Genomic DNA, 21,024 nt, shown 5'->3' with positions numbered 1-21,024 from the left:
TTTGGTTCAGGTCATGATCTCAGGGTCCAGGGATGGAGCCCCGCATCGGGCTCACTGCTCAGCAGGCAGCCTGCTTCCTACTCTCTCTCTGCCTACTTGTGATCTCTGTCAAATAAATAAAATCTTTAAAAAAAAATTGTTAGATCCCACCCCTGGAGTTTCTGCTATAATGCATCTAGGGCCAGAGAATTTGCATTTGTAACATATTTCCAATTGAGCAGCTGCTGCTAAGGACCACATGAAGGTAAACACCAGGCTCATGTCACAGTGGTGTTCATTCAATGGCACAGCTAGATGAGGATTCTGGTCTCCTGAGGATGCCACACCAAAGTGGTTTTCCTCTGTTATCCACGCCACTTACGCCAGCATAAGTGATCACAACAATGACCTGAACATATACAAATATTAAAAAGATCATGAAAATCAATTGCTGGTTTTCAGAATTGCATTCAAGAAATGAAAAAAATCTAAGGCAAAAATGAAGGTAGAAAAGTTGTCCTCCCTTGTTTTAAGGATATCCTTTGGATCGGGAAGGCTGACCAGTTTGCTTGTAAGGGGATTATAGACAGACTTTGTCCACTTCTCTCCCGCCATGTCCCTCCTGATATAAATTCAGCATCTTTTTCCTCAGATTTTCCCAAAGCTTTTCAAAGCCCCCAACTTTCTGTCTCCTGACCTGCCGAAGAGTGAAGCTTAGGTTTCTGACAGCGTTTTGTCCATTTTCCTCCCATGCACAGGATTTAGGAAAGCTATCTGTTTACTTCCTCCTAGATGGTGTTTCTGGGAAGAAACAGCCATCAGAAGGGAACACGTTTCTAACATTTAAAGACAACCAACACTGGTTTCATTTTCCGGGTACACCAGGACGGAATGTTAACATATGATTATTCCCTGCCAGGCCATACAGCTCAAGCTGGTATTTGATGGATTGAGGGAGTCAGAAAGCAATAATGTTTTAACACTTACATAAAACTACCTTTTGTTTAATGGGAATAAATAATGTTCCAATCATAATAATGCCAACTCTCTGCACACAGAGCTGTAGCATCTAATGAGATGGGACCTCTGGACAGGAGGCGGATACAGTAGTATGAAGAATGCAACAGAGCAGCAGGAAAAAATAGTTCTAATCCCATGTACTGAGAAAGGAAATTGCTGAAGAAAACACCATATAATTAAACTAATTGTTGTGTGAGTGTGATTCTTAAACTGATTGCGCTCTGAAATTAAGTTCAGGTGATAGGAATTTTCAAAATAGAACTTCAGTAGAGTCGTTCAGAATGCCTGAAACTAAAGTAAAATAAAACACAACAATGCCAAAAAACTTAGAGAAAAGAAAAAAAAGGAAAGATATAGATTAACTCCTGTCTCTATATTTCTACATTTTCTCTGGACTCTGGACATGTCCTTCTATATCTCAGATTATGCACAGGTGATTACAATTGCTTCCCTAGCCCTGAGCACTCTGGCAAATGGTATATTCCCCCAAAATATCTAGAAATTATATACTAAACCTTGGTTATTTAGCTGAAATGATCTTCCTAGGCTACGTAGCTCACTCCTTTCTGCAGGCTTCCTTCCCGTCCAGGTTGCATAGGTCACCCTGTGAGCTGGGTGAGCCATTTACTTCCATCCTTAAGGAAGAAAACCTAATCTCAGGCCAGTTCAAACACTCTCTGTAGGGGCGTCTGGGTGACTCAGAGGGTTAAAGCCTCTGCCTTCCGCTCAGGTCATGATCCCAGGGTCCTGGAATCGAGCCCCACATCAGGCTCTCTGCTTGGTGGGGAGCCTACTTCCTCCTCTCTCTCTCTCTCTCTCTGTGCCTGCCTCTCTGCCTACTTGTGATCTCTCCCTGTCAAATAAATAAATAAAATCTTAAAACAAAACAAAACAAAACACTCTGTATTCCTCAGAGATTTGGAATACAAAAAACTGAGATAACAAAATAAGCTCTTTAAGATGTTCCAGCGGTGTGTGTGAGGGACCACTGACTCAAGTATATGATTTCCTCTTTCTCCATCAAAGGTGGAGAAAGGATTCAGCGTTCCTTTCTAAATCATTGATCCGTTCTTTTATGTGGCACAGGATATAATCACAGCAAGCTGGCCAGAGTTCACGAGTTGCTTGATCTGTGTAGATTTTAAAAAATGCTTGAACATCAAGCTGTTCCCCGGATTACTTCGGTCCAGCTAGTAACTGCAGGAATATCTCACTTTTACCAGTATGGATAGAAACAGTGATGACTGTAAAAGCCATTTTTCCTCAGGTGACAAATGGCCATCAGGAGTCTGGAACTTCATCAGAAGAGCTGGGTGTCTGTTCCAGGGAGGGTTTTCTTTACCTGGCCCACCTGGTGTTCACGCTTCTTGAGGGGATCCTGCTTGAATCTGAGGATTGTGCAAAGCAAATCAGGACGTTCACCAAAGACCATCTGCCTTAGGTAGCTTAGCTACCTGAGGAAACATTCAAAGGGTTCTTCTCTGAGAGCATTCTACTTGCCATTTCTCATAAACTTAACAGATCCCACAGTAATTTTTCTCCTCTCAAATTCACAGCCTGTTATTGTCTCATTGTCTTAAACCGAAAATAAACACAGCCGCTTTGGAGGCTGTCTATACAATATGGTCTCTCCCTGCAAGCCTCCCACAGAGCAGATGAGTGTTTATATGTGAGAGTTCACTTCTCCCCTGGGTGGTATGAATAACATTATCACTACTCTTGGATCTCTTCAATTTGATCACTAATTCTTTTTTTTTTTCTTCCTGTTTCTTTATTCTTATGTATTGAGGTATAATTTTCATACAATAAAATACAGAGATAGTAAATATTCAGTTTGATGATTTTGACAGTTGTGTGTACCGTAAAGCACACATCTATAAAATTACTATACCAACCAAAATAGAATACTTCCGTCAGTATTCTGATGGAAAAAGGAAAAGCCCTTTGTACTCTTTCTTGGTTAATTTGTCTAATATTTGTCCCCACTCCACCCCACCCCCCTCCAACTCCCAGCCCAGAGGCAAAGGACTTTCTGATCTCACCACAGATTAGTTTTGCCTATTCTTGGCACGTATAAAAACAGCTACTTTGAGTTGGGGTTTGTTACTCAACATTTTCAGATTCGTCCCTGTTATGATGCGTAGAACTAGCTATGTTCCATGTTTTTGCTTTGTAATATCTCATCCTGTGATTATACAGCTGCTTGTCAGTTTGTGCCTTTGTCAGTGGGCATTTGGGTTAATTACACTCTGGGACTATTATGAATAGTTCCTAATACAAGATGTTTGTATACAAAACACACGGTTTCATTTCTGTTCTCCTCAGAGGTGAATTGATGGCTCGTATAGTAGCTGCTTATAAGAAGCTGCTGAGCCCTTCAAGCGATTGAATAATTCTGCATGCCATTAGCAATGCGAGTTGAGATTTTCTGCTTTTCTGTTTTGTTTTGTAATCATTGGAAGAGGTCATTCAGAGGACATGACCTCTGGATGACCTGAAAGCAGGAGCGGGGCACTCAGAAGCTCCTCACCTCTCCCCTGCCCTTTCAATATACCTTTCATCCACCAAGACCACAGCTGAATCCATTTTCAAGGATAGCCCTGAGTCATGAGTCACTGAGGTCATCTGGGAGCTCTACTTGACTCTGTCCAGTTAAGGCCCCTATATAAACCCAAGAGGCTCTGGCTGGCTGGTTGGTTGGCCTGCAGATCTACTCTGCTAGGGACCGCGTAGAGCAAGTCCAGGTAAGTTCCCCGCTTCTTACACCTGCTACCTACTGATCCGGAGTGGCCTGCCTCTTTCTTGGGTCTTGTGTGGTGTGTCGCCTCCTCCCTCCCACGGCTTTTCCTCCCTCCTTCCTTGTGTTGTCTCTCCTTGGCCCTCTGTGTGCCGGGGCGGTTTGTGAACCAACATTCACGTTTTAGCAGAAGTTTGGTATGGTCATTCATTTTCGATTATAGCCATTCTAACTGCCTGAAGTTGTATTTTATTGTGGTTTTAGTTTCTATTTCCTGGATGACTAATGATGTTGAGTAACTTTTCATGTTTCCATGTGTTTCTTGGTCATTCCTCTATCTTTGTGAAGCGTCTTTAAATGGTTACCGATTTTTTAAAAAATATTTATTTATTTGACAGAGAGAGATCACAGGTAAGCAGAGAGGCTGGCAGAGAGAGAGAGAGAGAGAGAGGGAAGCAGGCTCCCTGCTGAGCAGAGAGCCCGATGCGGGACTCGATCCCAGGACCCTGAGATCATGACCTGAGCCGAAGGCAGCGGCTTAACCCACTGAGCCACCCAGGCGCCCTGGTTACCGATTTTTAATTGGGTTGTGTTTTTTCTGTTATTGCTGATTCGTGAAGTTGTTTTAAAGATTTTATTTATTTGAGAGAAAACGTGAGAACACGAGCAAAGGGGAGGGGTTGAGGGTTAGGGAGAAGAGGACTCCCTGCTGAACAGAGAGAGCCTGACACAGATTCAGTCCCAGGACCCTGGGATCATCACCTGCGCCAAAGGTAGACCCTTACCTGAGCTACCCAGGTGCCCCATCTTTCCTGTGGTTACTCTTTTGTGTTTACCTACAGGCGATTTTCCCAGCCTAAGGTCACAAAGGTCCTTTGTCATGTGGAAAGTTTGTGGTTCTAGTTTTTATGTTTTGATCTATGATCTGTCAAAAATTGCATATGCTTTGAATTGAAGTTACATTTCCGGTCCATTTATCCATATGAATATCTCATTATTGTAGAACTATTTGTTGAAAAGACTATTCTGTCCCCACTGAACTGCTTTGGTACTTTGGTTGGAATTATTAATTAATTAATATTATTGGACCTGATCTATCTGAACTTTCTATTGTCTTTAATTCTATCATCTTTCTGTTGTCTCTTGGTTAGTCTAATTTATGCTGATATAGCACTGATTTGATTACTGTACCTCTATTGTAAGTCATGAAATTGGGTATTGAATATCCTCCAAATCTATTCTTTTACAATATTGTGTTGACTAATGAAGAATTTTATTTAGAATTGTATTGAGTCTAAAGATGATTTTGAGGAGAATGAACATTCTGATGATACTGAGTCTTCTAAAGATATGAAGTGATAGATCTATGTAAGACTTTATTTTCTTGTAGCAACATTTTACAATTTTCAGTGTGGAGGTCATAAACATTTTTATTGTATTTATTCCAGGGTGTTTCGTGTTTGATTATATTACAGACTCTTACTTCCAGTTGTATGTAGCCAATATATAGAAATATAATTTTATTAAATATTACCTTTATGTCCAGTTTATTGGCTAAATTTCTGTATTAATGTCAGGAGATGTTTTTGTAATTAATTGTCATAATGTTTTGCATGTATGCAACAATTTAATTGAACCATAAAGACAATTTAATTTCTTCTAGATCTTTATGAAATGTATTTCTTATTGCATCGACTAAGACCTGCAGTGCAAAGTTAAATAGAAGTATAGTCTCCTTGTCTTGTTCTCACTTGTAAAAGAAAAGCTGTTGGTTGTTTCACTGTTAACTATGGCATTACTTGTATCTTTTTAAGTACACCTTATGAGGTTAAAGAAATTCTTTAGATGGCTGAAAGTATTTATCATGAATAGCAGTTGAATTTGGCCAAATGTCTCTTTTCTCTATCACTTCTGAAAAGCATATTCTCTTTTATCCTTTTAGTGTGGTGTTATTACAGTGATTAATTTTTTAAAAAATTTTATTTTTTTAAGATTTGTTTGAGAGTTGGGGGGAGAGGGAGAGAAGGAATCTCAAGTAGACTCTCCACTGAGCGTGGAACCTGCCGCTCAATCCCGTGATCTTGAGATCATGACCTGAGCTGGAATCAAGTCAGATGCTTAACTTAGCCACCCAGGCACCCCAAGATTTTATTTTCAAGTACACTGCACACCTAACACGAGACAGAAGCCTGGTACCTAAAGATCAAGAGTTGATGTTCTACTGACTAAACCAACCAGATGCCCCTACATTGGTTAATTTTCAAAGGATAATTTAAATAAGCATTCTTGTGCTCTTACTGATCATGACGTATTAACTTTTTAATAATTGCTGGATTGTATTTTCTATTTAATGAGGGATATTTATCTACAATTTGTTTTTAAAAGATTTTATTTATTTGACAGAGAGAAAGATCACAAGTAGGCAGAGAGGCAGGCAAAGAGAGAGGGGGAAGCAGGCTCCCCGCTGAGCAGAAAGCCTGATGTGGGGCTCCATCTCAGGACCCTGAGATCATGACCCGAGCCAAAGGCAGAGGCTTAACCCACTGAGCCACCCAGGTGCCCCATATCTACAATTTTTTTCTAATGGTATAGAAGTATGCTTAGCTTATTAACAAGTCAGGAGCTATATCCTCAATCTCTTGTTTCTGAATTTGTGTAATATTAGTATTCTTTCTCACTTTTATTTTCTAAAATTTAACCAGTGAAGACCTCTGAGGCTTTCTTTACTACAAATTTAATTTTTTAAATAGATATAGTGATAAGCTTTTTTTTTAAGGTATTCATTTTATTTAAATTGTCAAATTTAGGGGCGCCTGGGTGGCTCAGTGGGTTAAAGCCTCTCCCTTCAGCTTAGGTCATGATCCCAGGGTCCTGGGATCAAGCCTCGCATCCGGCTCTCTGCTCGGCAGGGAGCCTGCTTCCTCCTCTCTTCTCTGCCTGTCTCTCTGCCTATTTGTGATGTTTGTCAAATAAATAAATAAAATCTTTAAAAAAAATAAGTTGTCAAATTTATTGGCAAGAAAAGAATATGTAGATAAACATACACTTAATATCTGTAGTACTCTGTCATTCTTGATATACTTTTTACTGCTAAGTTCCTTTAGGGGGGTTTTCGATGGTAATTGGTACAAAAAGCCAATTTTTACTTTGTTGATCCTCTATTGCTTATATATTTTCTATCTCAATTATTTCTACTCCATTTTCTACTGTGATTTTTAATTTGCCATTTAGTTCCATTTTTTTTTCTACCTTTTTTCTAATACATGCTCTTAAATGTAAAAATGTCATTTCGGGAAGGGCTTTAGCTACCATATACAAACTTTGATATTTTCATTTTTTCCAAAGTATATCTTAATTTTTGTGAAGATTTTTTGTGATTTACGGGTTATTTTGAAGTGTTTTTAGCCAATATCCAATTATTTGGGAATTTTCTTGATAACTTTATTATTAACTTCGAATTTTATTTTCTAGTCACTGGAGAATTACCTCTGTAAGAACATGATTCTTTGAAAAATATTAAGACTTCTTAATGGTATAGGATATCATAGTTAAGGTTCCACATGCACTGAAGATCTACTCTGAAGTTACTGGATGTGATCTTCTATGAATATCAGCTAGATCTTACTATTGACAGCACTGTTTAAATTCTGTCTTTACTTTTTTGTGTGTCTACTTGTTTGATCAAGTACTCAAAGTAATGTTAAAATTTCCAAGTAAAATTGTATATTCACCTTTCTCTTTAGCTTCATTAATTTTGATTTATTGACTCTAAAGCTCTACTTGATCCATCAACAGTTATGATTTTTATGTCTTCTTGATGAATATTCTCCTCTACCATTACAGGAATCTTCTTTATTATGTCTGGTAGTATTTTTTATCTTGACTTATTAGGCTTAGTAGCAGCATTGTTAATATTTTTTTATCCTATTTTCATATTTTGAGTGTGCTTATTACAAACCTTATAAAATTGTTTGTTTCTTTTTATTCAGTCATTTGACTTTTTTTTTAAGATTTTATTTATTTATTTCACAGACAGAGATCACAAATAGGCAGAAAGGCAGGCAGAGAGGAGAAAGCAGGCTCCCTGCAGAGCAGAGAGCCCAATGTGGGGCTCTATCCCAGGACCCCGGGATCATGGCCCGAGCCTAAGGCAGAGAGGCTTTAACCCACTGAGCTACCCAGGTGCCCCCAGTCATTTGACTTTTAATAGTGATTAGTACCTTAATATTTAATATCTTTTGACACTGTTACATTTTAGTCTACTATCTTTTTTTTTTTTTAAAGATTTTATTTATTTATTTGACAGAGAGAGATCACAAGTAGGCAGAGAGGCAGGCAGAGAGAGAGGAGGAAGCAGGCTCCCTGCCAAGCAGAGAGCCCGATGCAGGACTCGATCCCAGGACGCTGAGATCATGACCTGAGCCGAAGGCAGTGGCTTAACCCACTGAGCCACCCAGGCGCCCTAGTCTACTATCTTGATATGTGTTTTGTATGTCTCATCTGTTGTTTCCCTGTGACCCATTTCCTTTCACCTTGTTTTAATGAACCTTTTTTTAATGAAACTTTTTTAATGAAATTTTCTTATTCCATTAACCCTTCTATGGTATAAATGTTTTAGCCACTTATACTTCTGTTGCCCTATATGGTACACTTACAAATAACATGTTTTTTATTAATGGCTTTTAAAATAAAGTTGAGTGTAGATGTATGTATATCTCTATGAATATATAACTGTGTATCCACTAATGTATTTAGCTCTCTAGAAAGGATGAGAGAAGTGCTTTCTATTTACCAGGTGTATACTAATGCTTCTCCCTATTTCCGGCAGATTCAAACTTCCATCTGTTAGTACTTTCCCTGGGGCCTAGAGATCTTCTCTTAAAGTTTCTTGCAGTATAAATCCACTAGAGACCAATCTGACAGATGGCATCTTTCTGAATATTTTCGTTTCTGAAAGATGTTTTTATTGGATGTGAATGATTTTTCTAACCCAGAATTCTCTATTGTAGAGATGTCATTTATTTTTCTTATGTGCCCCACTACTTCTGAAGAGGAGCCAATGATCATTCCTATTTTTGGTAAATTCTCAGCCAATGCTCTCAAATATTGCTAGTGCTCCATTCTCTCATCTTTTTCTGATCTACCAAATGTATATATATGAGGCACTTCAATATTTTCCCACTGATTTCTGATACATTCTTATTCTTTTTATTTGTTTGGTTAATTTCTATTGACCTACCTTTGAATTCATTAATTCTTCTGCCCCGTCCCATGTGGTTTAAATGACTCTTGATCTTGGGGTGGAAGTTCAAGTTTTATATTGGTGTAGAGCTTACTTAAAGTTAAAAAAAAAAAGTTAAAAGGGTACCTGGTGTCTCATTGATTATGTGTCCAACTCCTGACTTTGGCCCAGGTCATGATCTCAGGGTTGTGAGATCAAGCCCTGTGTTGGCCTCTGAATGGCTAAGCAAGGGCCTGCTTAGGATTCTCTCCCTCCTTCTCCCTCTGCCTCTTTCTCTTCTTTCTTGCTCTTACGCTCTCATGTTCGCACTCTAACAAGTAAACAAAAGTAGTAAGTTAAAAAAAATAAACACATTGAAGGATTTTAAAATTTCAGATGTGTTCTCTATAGCACTTTAATCCCCCCCTCCGATTTACTGAGATATAATTGACATAACACTGTGTAAGTTTAAGGTGTACAAAATGATGCTTTGATATACCTAGATACTGTGAACTGATTGCTACAATAAGGTCAGTTAATGCATTCATCATTTCCCATAATTATAGCTGTGTGTATGTTGAAAACATTTATATCTACTCTTTTAGCAGCTTTCAAATATATAATACAATATTGTTAACTGAAGTCACCATGCTTTATATCAGAGCTCTAGAACTTAATCATCATAAAACTGGGAATTTATTCTCTTTGATCAACCTTTTTCCACTTCTCTAACCACCTAGCCCTTGACAACTGCCACTGTACCTCCATTTCTGTAGGTTTGGATTTTTCAGATTCCACATAAAAGATAATAGAATATTTATTTTTCTTAGGCTTATTTCACTGAACATAATGCCTTCAGGTTCTCTCTGCATTGTGATAAATGTCAGGATTTTCTTCTTTTGCATGGCTGTATAATATTCCATTGCATGCCTATCTACCATATTTTCTTTATTCATCCATTGATGGATGCTTAGGTTGTTCTCATGTTTTGGCTATTTCAAATAATGCTCCAGTGAACATGGAGGTAGAGCTAATTCTTTAAGATCTTGGATTTCATTTCCTTTGTATATATCTATCCAGAAGTAGAGTATATGGTAGATCTAGGTTTATTTTTTTTTTTTAAGATTTTTTTAATTGACAGAGAGGAAGAGAGGGAATACAAGCAGAGGGAGTCGGAGAAGGAGAAGGGAGCCTAATGTGGGGCTTCATTCCAGGACCCTGGGATCATGACCTGAGCCAAAACTGAGGCACCCAGGCTCCCCTAGGTTTAATTTTTTGAGGAACTTCTATAGTATAGTGGCTGTACTAGTTTCTATTCTCATTAACTATGCACAAGGATTCCCTTTTATCCACATCCTTGTCAACACTGGCTATCTTTTGTTTTTTTTTATAATAGCCATTCTAACCTGTTGCTTGATATCTCATTGTGATTTTTGACTTGCATTTCCCTGACCAGTGATGCTAAGCATCTTTTCATGTACCTGTTGGCCATTTATATTCCATCTATGGAAAAAAATATCTGCTCAGGTCCTCTGCCTACTTTAAAGTCAGATTTGTTGTTGAGTTGTAGGCGTTCCTTTTGTATTTTGAATATTAATCTCTTCTCTGATATGCAGTTTGTAAATATGTATAGCATTTTTTAAATAGTTTCCATTTCTTTTGTGACCTTTCCCACTTATTCACACATTGTCCACCTTTCCCAAAACTGTTTTAAAAACTAATTGTCCTTACAAAATTCTCACCTTATATTTCCAGTAGCTGAGTCAATTTTTTTTTTAAATACTTGTTTTAACTATTTATTTTCTGTAAAAATAGAGCTGGGACTGAAGTAAATAAAAAATAATATATCCAGAAAAGTTCAGGTCTCTTCTGTCAGACCACTAGTGTTATTTAATAAAACTAGTGACAGAGCTTGTGGCAGCTTTAGATTGTGTCAATCCTTCAAATATATTAAGGGTGGGACTAGAACATTTCCATTTAGCAAGGCTTTGGATATGAGCCGGAAGAAGGGAAATCACGCCTTGTTTTAGAACATTGTTGAGAAGTTTTCAGTTTCTGGGGAACTCTGATTGCTCCCAAGTCCTGTCTTGGCTTTTGCCCCCAGCAGATATTCCCCTTTGTTGTTTTCCCCCCATTCTTTGCCCCATGGCTGCAGTGTTTTGCATGAGGACCTAGAGTACCACAGATTTCTTTCAGCCCTCCTGCTCCCCATGTGTACTCACTGAAAACCCCAATCAAATTGTTGGATGGATAGGACTTACTCTGTGACTGGCATCCCGTAAGAGTCTAAATGGCCACACCAGCCAATCACAGCTGCTTTTACATTGCTTCCCTTAGGATTGTTTCATCTTCCTATTATTCCTCCAGTTATAAAATCCAGGGGTGGTCTCTTTTCCTAGTAAAGACCTGGCACTTTCTGGAATTTATTTCATTTAAGTCCCTATAGCCTCATCTTTCTAATGGACTCACAAATCTGTGGGGTTTGTGATTATCTAGCTTGTAGTATCTTTTCTGATTTTTGTTTCATCCTATAGGTAAACAGAAGTCTGATGTGTGGCTCTTGTTGACGACCTACTAATCAATTGACTTTGGTTGTATTTACTTGGATGGATAAGCCTGTCTATCTCCTAAGGGTATTTTACGAAACTGGGAATGTACTTTATGACCTCAATTCTACATATACTGCATAATAAACAGTCAAGACTAGATACAAACATTGTAAATGAAAAATCTTTGTGAATATCTTTAAAAATTGAGAGGTTTTGCATGTCTGTGGACTAGGTGTCTGTTGGTATCACAGACTAAATTTTGAATACCAGCCAGTATTCTGTAATTCAGTGCCAACCTTAAACTCGGTTGTCAGGTTGTCCATCTCCACACTGCTCTGGGGCTTCTTATGAAGTCCTTTCAAGTCCCTTCTACCTCCTAATTCCTATGAGGTTAGAAGTAGGAGGACATGATCATTCTTTGCTGCTCGGAGGTAGCATGAAGTCACAGCAATGGCAGGTGTTATTGCCCAAGATGGCATAGTAGTCAATCAAAACCAGCGGAAGGAAGAAATCACCAGAGGGCAACTAGCTTGTCCTTGTCCTGTCCTGGTCCGTCAACACCTAATACCTACAAGACAAAATTGTCTATCCAGTTTCTGAAAGGTCTCTCGAGGCAGTGATGACCTGCTATGGTATTTAAGAACCTTTAGATCAAAGACCTCAGTTATGTTTCACTAAATGCTGACAGTCTTTTTATGGCCTCAAGACCAAGCATAGAAAACAGACAAACTGACGTACATTGTTGGGGCCCCTGGGTGACTCCGTCTGTAAAGTGTCTGCCTTTGGCTCAGGTCATGATCCTGGGGTTCTGGGATCAAGACCCATGTGGGACTCCCTGCTCAGAGGGGAGTCTGCTTCTCTGCTGCTCTCTCTGCTTGTTCTTTCTGTCAAATCAATAAATGAAATCTCTTAAGAAAAAAAAAAGGAAAAAAAAAAGAACCTAAAACCTGAAGTACGCTGTCAGTTTCATAGACACTGTCGTACCTAGAGACAGTAATGATGTACCTAAGCAAACCTTTCTCTCATGCTCAAATTTCCCTAAATTTATAATTGATGTTGGGGCTCCTGGGTGGCTCAGTGGGTTAAAGCCTCTGTCTTCGGCCCAGGTTATGATCCCAGCATCCTGGGATCGAGCCCCATATAGGGCTCTCTGCTCATCTGTGTTTCTCCTCTCTCTCTACCAGCTTCTCTGCCTACTTATGATCTCTGTCTGTCAAATAATAAATAAAATCTTAAAAAAAAATAGAATTGATGTTTATCTAAAATATTCCTTGTACAAACTGCACATTTGCCCCTCTTAGGAGTACTGTCTACTATTAATCATTTTGCTAGTGTTTAAATATATTATCTCACATAATTTTCACTAAAACCATATATATGAAAATATATAAATGAAATGGTCTCATACATCTAGACAAAAACCATAGGCATATGAAATTAGATCAATATCTGATTTTAGATATGTTAGTGTATGCAGTCGGATAATTTTCACATATTCTATAAAATGGAAGCAGAGCTTTAGTTGGTCTTGTCCCCACACCTTGTGTGTAGCAGAACTTGTGGGTGGATCCTTGTTTGTTTGATTCCATTGCCCTTGCTATTTACTCTGTAATCCCCTTCTAGTCCTGCAGTAAGTAATCAAACCAAATGTGGGAATAATAAACCAAATATGGGCTTCCTTTAAATCACAGGCCTCCCTGATGAACTTAGAACTTGATTTGAGGATCTGTTTGATCTACATACTCTTTTGCAAAGAAACCTACATTGTGTTGGGACACTGGGTGGCTCAGTGGGTTAAAGCCTCTGCCTTCGGCTCAGGGCGTGATCCCAGGGTCCTGGGATTGAGCCCCACATCGGGCCCTCTGCTCAGTGGGGAGCCTGCTTCCCTTCCTCTCTCTCTCTGCCTGCCTCTCTGCCTACTTGTAATTTCTCTGTTAAATAAATAAATAAATAAATAAGCCTACATTGTGTAATGTGCAACTACACTATTTTTTTTCCTAAGATTTTTATTTTTTTATTTTTTTCCTATTTAGAGCGCACTAGCAGGAGGGGCAGAGGGAGAGCGAATCGGAAGCAGACTTACTGTAGGGCACAGAGCCCTACGTGGGGCTTCCTCTTCCAACCATGAGATCACGAGCCACCCACGTGCCCCAGTGTGCTACTAACTATACTTAAGACTAAAACAGGGATGATTTATTTTAATTAAGAACAATAAACTTTGGAGCAGAGAGCAGTGCTTTGTTTCCTGTAAGAGTTAAAGAAAAAGGTAAATAGTTACCTCAAACTGTAAGATTTGACAAAAATCTGGAATTTCTAGTTCCTCTTGAGAAATTGTAGAAATGGACAAAACTTGGCTCACATCCTCCTATGGCACAGAGCAACACATGATGTCCAAATGGATTGGAATTTGCTAGTGTGCCATAGTCCTCACCGTTTGCTTCTTCTTCCTTCTTCTGGTTCACTTGTTTGTCCTTGAATGCACTGAGTGTTCAGTCCTTTTAATGCAAGGACATGTTACTTAACCAAAGAGTGGGAGTGCCATCTGTGAACTAGCAAACAGGTCAAGTGGAACCTTCACTGGCAAAGTGGGCATCACCCCCCTTTTTAAAGGATTTTACCAGCAAGCAGCCACTGAAAGCCCACATGTTTTGCAGTAGGCATTTTGTTATTCACAGAACTTGGGCTATTGGTTGCCCCGTGATGCAGCTTTCTGATTCAGTCTAGAAGTGGGGATTTTGTAGTTTATCTGGCCTTTGTTGAAGTCTTATTTCAGCTTTCTGAATTTTAAGTAGGAGACATCAGTCTTTTTTCAAAAAAAAGACATAAATTGTTTATGAACATTATTAACCCCATTATATCAGATCAGGACAAAAGCAGTGACAATGTCCAAAAGCATAGTAAGAAAAGGCATTAGGATGCACACATGTAAGGATTTTTTTTTAAATCCACCATATACATAAATATCTATCTCATTGGATGTTCTATGTATTATATATAATGTGTTACATTCCACACCTGTCAAAATCTTAAAAATTAAAAAAAAATCCAGATTACATAATTTTATATTGGGCATCTATCTAACCTGTAGAATTTCAGTTTAAGTTTAGAAAGAAATATAGTTGGGGAGCACCTGTTAAATCCTGGCCTATTAATACAGACATCCCTTTAGTTCTTACAAACAAGGCAGGGGGAAGACACTTAGGTAGAAAGGCAGCAGAAAACTACAGAAAATGATGCTTCCTTTCTATAGGAAGCATTATTTTTATCTTATCCTTCAGTTGGTAAGGAGACATTTACAAGCAGGGAATTAATCTGATAAAAAGTATGTATTTTAAAATAGTTTGATAACTCATTGGAGGAAGAAGAAAAAAAAAACCTACATGAAAGATGAATAAAAAGGGGAACAGCCTGGAGGAGATTGTACATAATGAAGACCTCACCTAAGGCTTTGTAGACAAAAGGAGCTTCTAGATTCAAAACATAATTTGGAGGTGTAATCAACTAGAGTATGTGATATAATTGAAAGAAACGGGTCACCTTGGTGGCTCAGTTGGTTAAGCATATCCCTTCAGGTCAGGTCATGATTCTGGAGTCCTGGGATTGAGCCCAGGTCAGCTTCCCTGCTCAATGAGGAGTCTGCTTGACACTCTGCCCCTCCCACTAATCCTGCTCTCTCTCTCTCACTCTTTCTCTCTCTCTCAAATAAAATCTTAAAAAAAAAAAGGCAAGGGAAAAGGAGATATTGTGGTGAATCCCAATCTGGACGTTTGAATGAAGTGTCTTTATTGATTCTTTTTTTTATTAGATTTACTTATTTTCATTTTAGAGGCATGTGTGTGGAGGGAGGGGCAGAGCAAGGAGAGAGTGAATCCTCAAGCAGATTCCCTGTTGAGCATGGAACCCAACATGGGGCTCGATCGTAGGACATGAGCTGAAATCAAGAATCTGAGTCTTGACCTACTGAGCCACTTGGGAACCACAGGAGTGTTAGTATTTAAATGAGAAGGTGGATCCAGGAGAATGCAGAATGTGTTTCATATATCTGGATAAATAAAAATTACTTAAAAATCAAAGGTGGTGTGTTTTTTGAATCAGAAAAACAATTTCCAGATTATTTGGAAAAATGAGCCTTTTCTTTTGCGTGTGCCTTTCTTTTCCCTCACCCACACAGTGATCACTCAGACTTTTGTTAATCAAGTTCTTTCCTTCATCCTTCAGTTGCCAGTGCTGAGATGAAGCCTCATTATGGAAAGAATGATCAACATTCGGTAGTACTTCTCACCAGAGGCTATCAAAAATAATGGCAATCAAATATTTTGTTCTTAAAATTGTAAATGAGTCAATGTGACCCATTTTTCCTACTTCCATTTATCCATGGTTTATCAAATATTTATGCACATAACTAATTGCAGCCAGGAACATTTCCATGTCATTGACCTTCTCCTCTTGGGTGCTTGTACTTTTTAGCAAAATTGACAAGCATGATAGATGGAGTTTATAACAAAATACAGCCTTTTCCCCCAGATCTTTACTAATAATTATACTATTTTATAATGTCTAAGTTAGTACTTTCTAGCTTAAAGACAATTTCGTAGACTTAATTTTCCATAGTACCCAGGACATTTGTACTCATCTTCAGCTTCCCACGCAGTTAAGTGATCACAGCTGCTAAGTGACCTGCCTATATGTCCTTGCTAGTTAGCAGTCAAGTTAAAATTAGAAATCTTAAAAAAAAAAAAAAAATTAGAAATCCGCAACTTCTGGCTTGTCCAGGTGTTTTGCTGTTCCCCTTACATCCACAGTTTGTGCTGCAGCCTTATCATGAAGGTGGCCACCCACCTGGAGATCTCTATTCCCAGTGACAACTGTCTCATCTAGAAGAATTGTATTTAGCTCTTCAGTCCCCATTCAAGTTCTCGGCACTTTTAGCAAGTTGGGCTTGGGAGCACTTTTTTTTTTTTTTTTAAGATTTTATTTATTTATTTGACAGACAGAGAACACAAGTAGACAGAGGCAGGCAGATAGAGAGGAAGGGAAGCAGGCCCCCCGCTGAGCAGAGAGCCCGAAGCGGGACTCGATCCCAGGACCCTGAGATCATGACCCAAGCCGAAGGCAGCGGCTTAACCCACTGAGCCACCCAGGCGCCTGGGAGCACTTTTAATTGACTTAAATATTCTAATGTCATGATATACTGCACAGGTCAAGTAAATCTGATTTCTCATTTTGATTGAAGGTATATCCATTCCAAATGGTAGGGCTGATTATTTTATTCAGAATCCTCGGGTAGTTTTGTATCTCTGATATCTAGAATACTATGAGCCGATGTATTTAACAAACCCAGTTTGCTTTGTAAAGTGAAATCTTTTTACAATTCGAAGTCTGTGCTCCAGGTTGAGTGGATTGTAAATGCTCAGATCTATATTTTCATCTGATAGCAAGTTGTTTAACCTTGCTGAATTTGTTTCTATATCAGGAAGAAAAAAGTCATTTAATATTTATTCAATAACATTTATTGGATTCCTTCTATGTGCCAGAGACTGCATGATCGCTAAAAAGTGAGTAAGAATGGCTTTCTCATGTGGATATTGTGACTTCAAGATAACGTGTGTAAAGTCTGTGACCCTGTGCCATACTTTGTTGGCTAACTAGAGGAGGCCTCACGTGGGTACTTCAAGACCTCTCTAGACCACCTGGCTTCACAGCTGTGGCCACGGCTGAGACTGGGGCATTGCAGAGAGAATTTGCATCTTAGTGCCTCACCAGAGCAAGTGGGGCAAGATGATTAGAAGCTAGACAGCTTCTGTTTACAGAGAAATAACTGGTAATCTGTCATGACAGAGAGAAAACAGACCAATGCCAGTTAGAATAGAGTTAGAAGTTTTTTTGTTTTTCAAAGTATGTCTGGTAGAGCTTGCCAGAGTGTGGCAGTGGTTCTTTAATTATACAGAAAGAAATCTTTAGGAATGAAATGGCCTCAGGCTGAGTTAAAGGGGATAATTTTGTAACAGGTTGTCAGGAAGTCTCTGAAAGTAAACCTTGTATTTCATTGCTTCTGAAAGAGACAGCCTTTAAGCAGGTGTATATTTTTTCACTTGTGTTTGTGAGTCTGTGAGTGTAGGGCAGAGAGGTCCTTTTTGATTAAGTACAAAGAGAAGCTCTTTATTTAATGGATTAATTATAGGTTCAGGCTCAGGTATGTTCTTTAGTGCCATTTTGATGAAGCGGTTTCTTTTAACATGCTTTCACATCACAAATGCCACTTAAGGCCCTGGCATGTATCAGGTATACTTCCTATTTGTGAATTTTTTGGTGCCTTTTTCCTCCCGTCAAGGAAACAGACTTGAAAGCATTTTCTCTTTGGTAGTCGAGTTTTGGTAGTATGTTAAACTAGCAAATTCTACACTGGGAAACTGTAGTATCTGGTAAGTGGATGAGCTAGGATAGAACATCTGTTTTTTTATTTTGTTTTGCTTTGTTTTTTGTGTTTTTTTTTTTTGTTTTTTGCTTTTTTATTTTTTTTTCAGTTTCAAGGGGTATGTGGCTGATTGGAATTAAATTCCGTGAAGGCTAAGGGAGGTTCGTCAACTCACACATTATTTTTTTGCTAGGTTCTCAAGATTGGACTCCTGGCTTTGGCCTTGTCTGTTTCTTCCTGTATTGGGGGCCCACGTGCTTTCCTTCTGTTGACCTTCACCTTCCAACCTCCATCACTAGCCAAGGGGACCCAGTGAACTTCTGCCTTGCCCAAGCTATCTAGGTTGCTGTCCTGGTAATTCTCAGGCCTACTTGTACAAGCACTTTATTGGACCTCTCTGAACATCTGACTTCCAACCCAGTGTTTCACACTTTGGGTAAATCTTCATCCAGGAGGCCGTCCCTTCTTTAGCTAATCGTTCCCCAACAATAGATTAGAACACCCAGCATTAACCATCACATGTCAGTTTCTTCATATTTATGGGAGCCTTTGATGACACATGACTCAACTCCATCAAAAGCACAAGACAAATACTTGGAATTGGAAATACTTTAAGACTCCTGTAAAAGAATGTTACGTGAAACTTGTGGATTGTGTCTTTTAAACCACTTGGTGTAGGAGGGCACCTTTTCTCTTGATTCACAGGCTACTCTTCCTTCTGCCCTTGTCTTTATCATGGAAACCTAAAACCATGTTCTTATCCCCTGTTGTAAGCAGATCACCCTGTTCATGTAACTGATAAGCAAACCGGCAACCCGCCCCCCCCTCCACCGCCATGTTTCCAAGTAGCTACAGCTCTGATGAGGATGTTACATCTTTTGCTTTCCTAATGACAAAGTGCTATCATAGATTCAGTTGAGACCCACAGCAACTGAGGGTGGCAGGTCGTGCATCAGGATCCCAATTTTTCAGACGCAAAAAGTGTCCGATATTAAGGCAGTATTTTGTGGCCATATAACTCTGAACTGGCAGAGCTCTTATTTCAACTCAGGTGTGTGGGATCTAAAATATCTGAGCTTTCCACGCACCATGTTGCCTCTTCTGAAGCAGGACAACTCCTACAGGGTGTTCTCATCAAAACCTCAAAGAGTCTTTTTCTTCCAAATATTTTTCTTTAATGTTATCCTTCTGATCTACTTTGTCTTTTTTGCCGAGGGGAATCACCTGCTAATATCTTTCTTATGATCTTAATCTCATGGTGTTTTCTGTTGCATACTCTCCTTCATCCTCCTCAAGGGCAGGGCAATGTGTTGTTTTACTTTCATAAGTTGGGGTCAAGTGCCTACAACAAGGGTTGGCAAACAACTTGCAGTTGGTTTTCGCCCGGCCTCTCACTCAAAGGATTGTTTTTACATTTCTTTTATATATATTTTTTAAGATTTTATTTATTTATTTGATAGGCAGAGATCACAAGTAGGCAGAGAGGCAGGCAGAGAGAGAGGAGGAAGCAGGCTCCCCACTGAGCAGAGACCTCAATGCGGGGCTGGATCCCAGGACCCCGGGATCATGACTTGAGCTGAAGGCAGAGGCTTTAACCCACTGAGCCACCCAGGCGCCCCTGTTTTTACATTTCTAAAAGTATTTCTAAATACTTTAAGAAGTTTAAAAAAAAGAGTTAAAAAAAAAAGAAGAGTAGACACCATGTGTAGCTCACAAGGGCTAAACTATTTTTCATCTAGCTCCTTAGAGAAAGTCGGCTTCCTGGCCTACAAATTTGCGCAGTCCCTGGTAGGAGCTCCATGTAGTGCATGAAGGAATGTGCACGTGTGTTGAAGTGGGTCATCCTCCATGGAGCTGATTTCTGGCAGTACGACCCATCCAAATGAGAAAACCTGAACTCCTGCCCCCCATTCTCCCCCACTGTGAGCCACTGGCATCTGGCAAATAAGATGGTGTTTTGGGCCCCGTTGTTATTTCCATCTCCATAGCGCAGATGTAGGTTAGGCATCTCAAAATCAGGAGCTATTCATCAGCCAGTGGAGAATATTCATTGTTATTGGGGCCGTCAGTGTAATTAGCTCATCTTTGAGAAGCCTTTGCACCAAGGCTTGTTTGTTATTGGAGACTTTGCTTCATCACCACCATTCACATGCATATTAGTGTTTCAAGGAGTGTGTTGCTATTTTGATTTTTTTTCCCCCCCTTAGAAGTTAAGGTTAAATATTCAATAGTTACCCCCCCTACTTCTTTCACTGCCTCCAAGACAAAGCCCCTTGGTCTGCCTGTAGCTAATGGCCACTATTCCACGCCTTTGATCACGGTCCAGATAAGACTGAAGAGCAGCCACGCACAAAGTACACTGTAATAAGGTCACTAAAGCTGTAAATTACTGGTTTTCATCCTTAGATGTGTCTCGCGGTGGCTTGAGAGAGTTTCGCTTCATTAAATGTGAGAAGTCGCACTCCGATCTCGGGAGATGTTAAATGCCGAACATATGCAATTAAACCAAATGATGCTCCCCACTCGAACAGCCCAAGCTCGTTTTTTGAAACTGTTAACTCAATTTCTTACCCATGTTTCCTCTGTCCTCCTGTCCCCTTCCCCTGGCCCGCCATGCCCTCCCTTACAAATAGCGTTCGAAATACCAGCCAGGGCTCTGGCGCGGGATTGCTGGCTGTTCCTCACATCTCACTGACGATTCCCACGGGTTTTTAGACTCAAACTCTGCCTCTGTCGTTCAAAGCAGCCTTTCCTGGCTACATTTTAATTAATTCCGTATGGTACGACGATGATAATTTGGCCCAAAATAAAAGCGAGGCCGACTGAATGCTGTTATCATTAGAAAGATTTAATGTACAGAGGCAGTTAGGAAGTTCTTCTGGAGGTGTTGTGGAGAACGAAGGGGAGAAGGAGGAACTAGTGCCAGAGACTCATTTATCAAATTAAGAAATGTGATAACAGAAGGCCCTCGGTGAGTTCTCACCTGGGTCCCTTTCTTGAGTGCATCTGCTAGTGAGTTCTACAGGGCATGCGTACAACCTGTGTGTTCATCATTCTAGGGTTGGTGCTGAAACCAGACACACAATCCAGAAGGGGTGGAGCT

Source organism: Neovison vison, chromosome 11 (genome assembly GCF_020171115.1).
Source record: "Neovison vison isolate M4711 chromosome 11, ASM_NN_V1, whole genome shotgun sequence".
NCBI lineage: Eukaryota > Metazoa > Chordata > Mammalia > Carnivora > Mustelidae > Neogale > Neogale vison.
The sequence above is the reverse complement of the archived record's forward strand: the minus strand, read 5'-3'. Positions refer to the sequence as shown.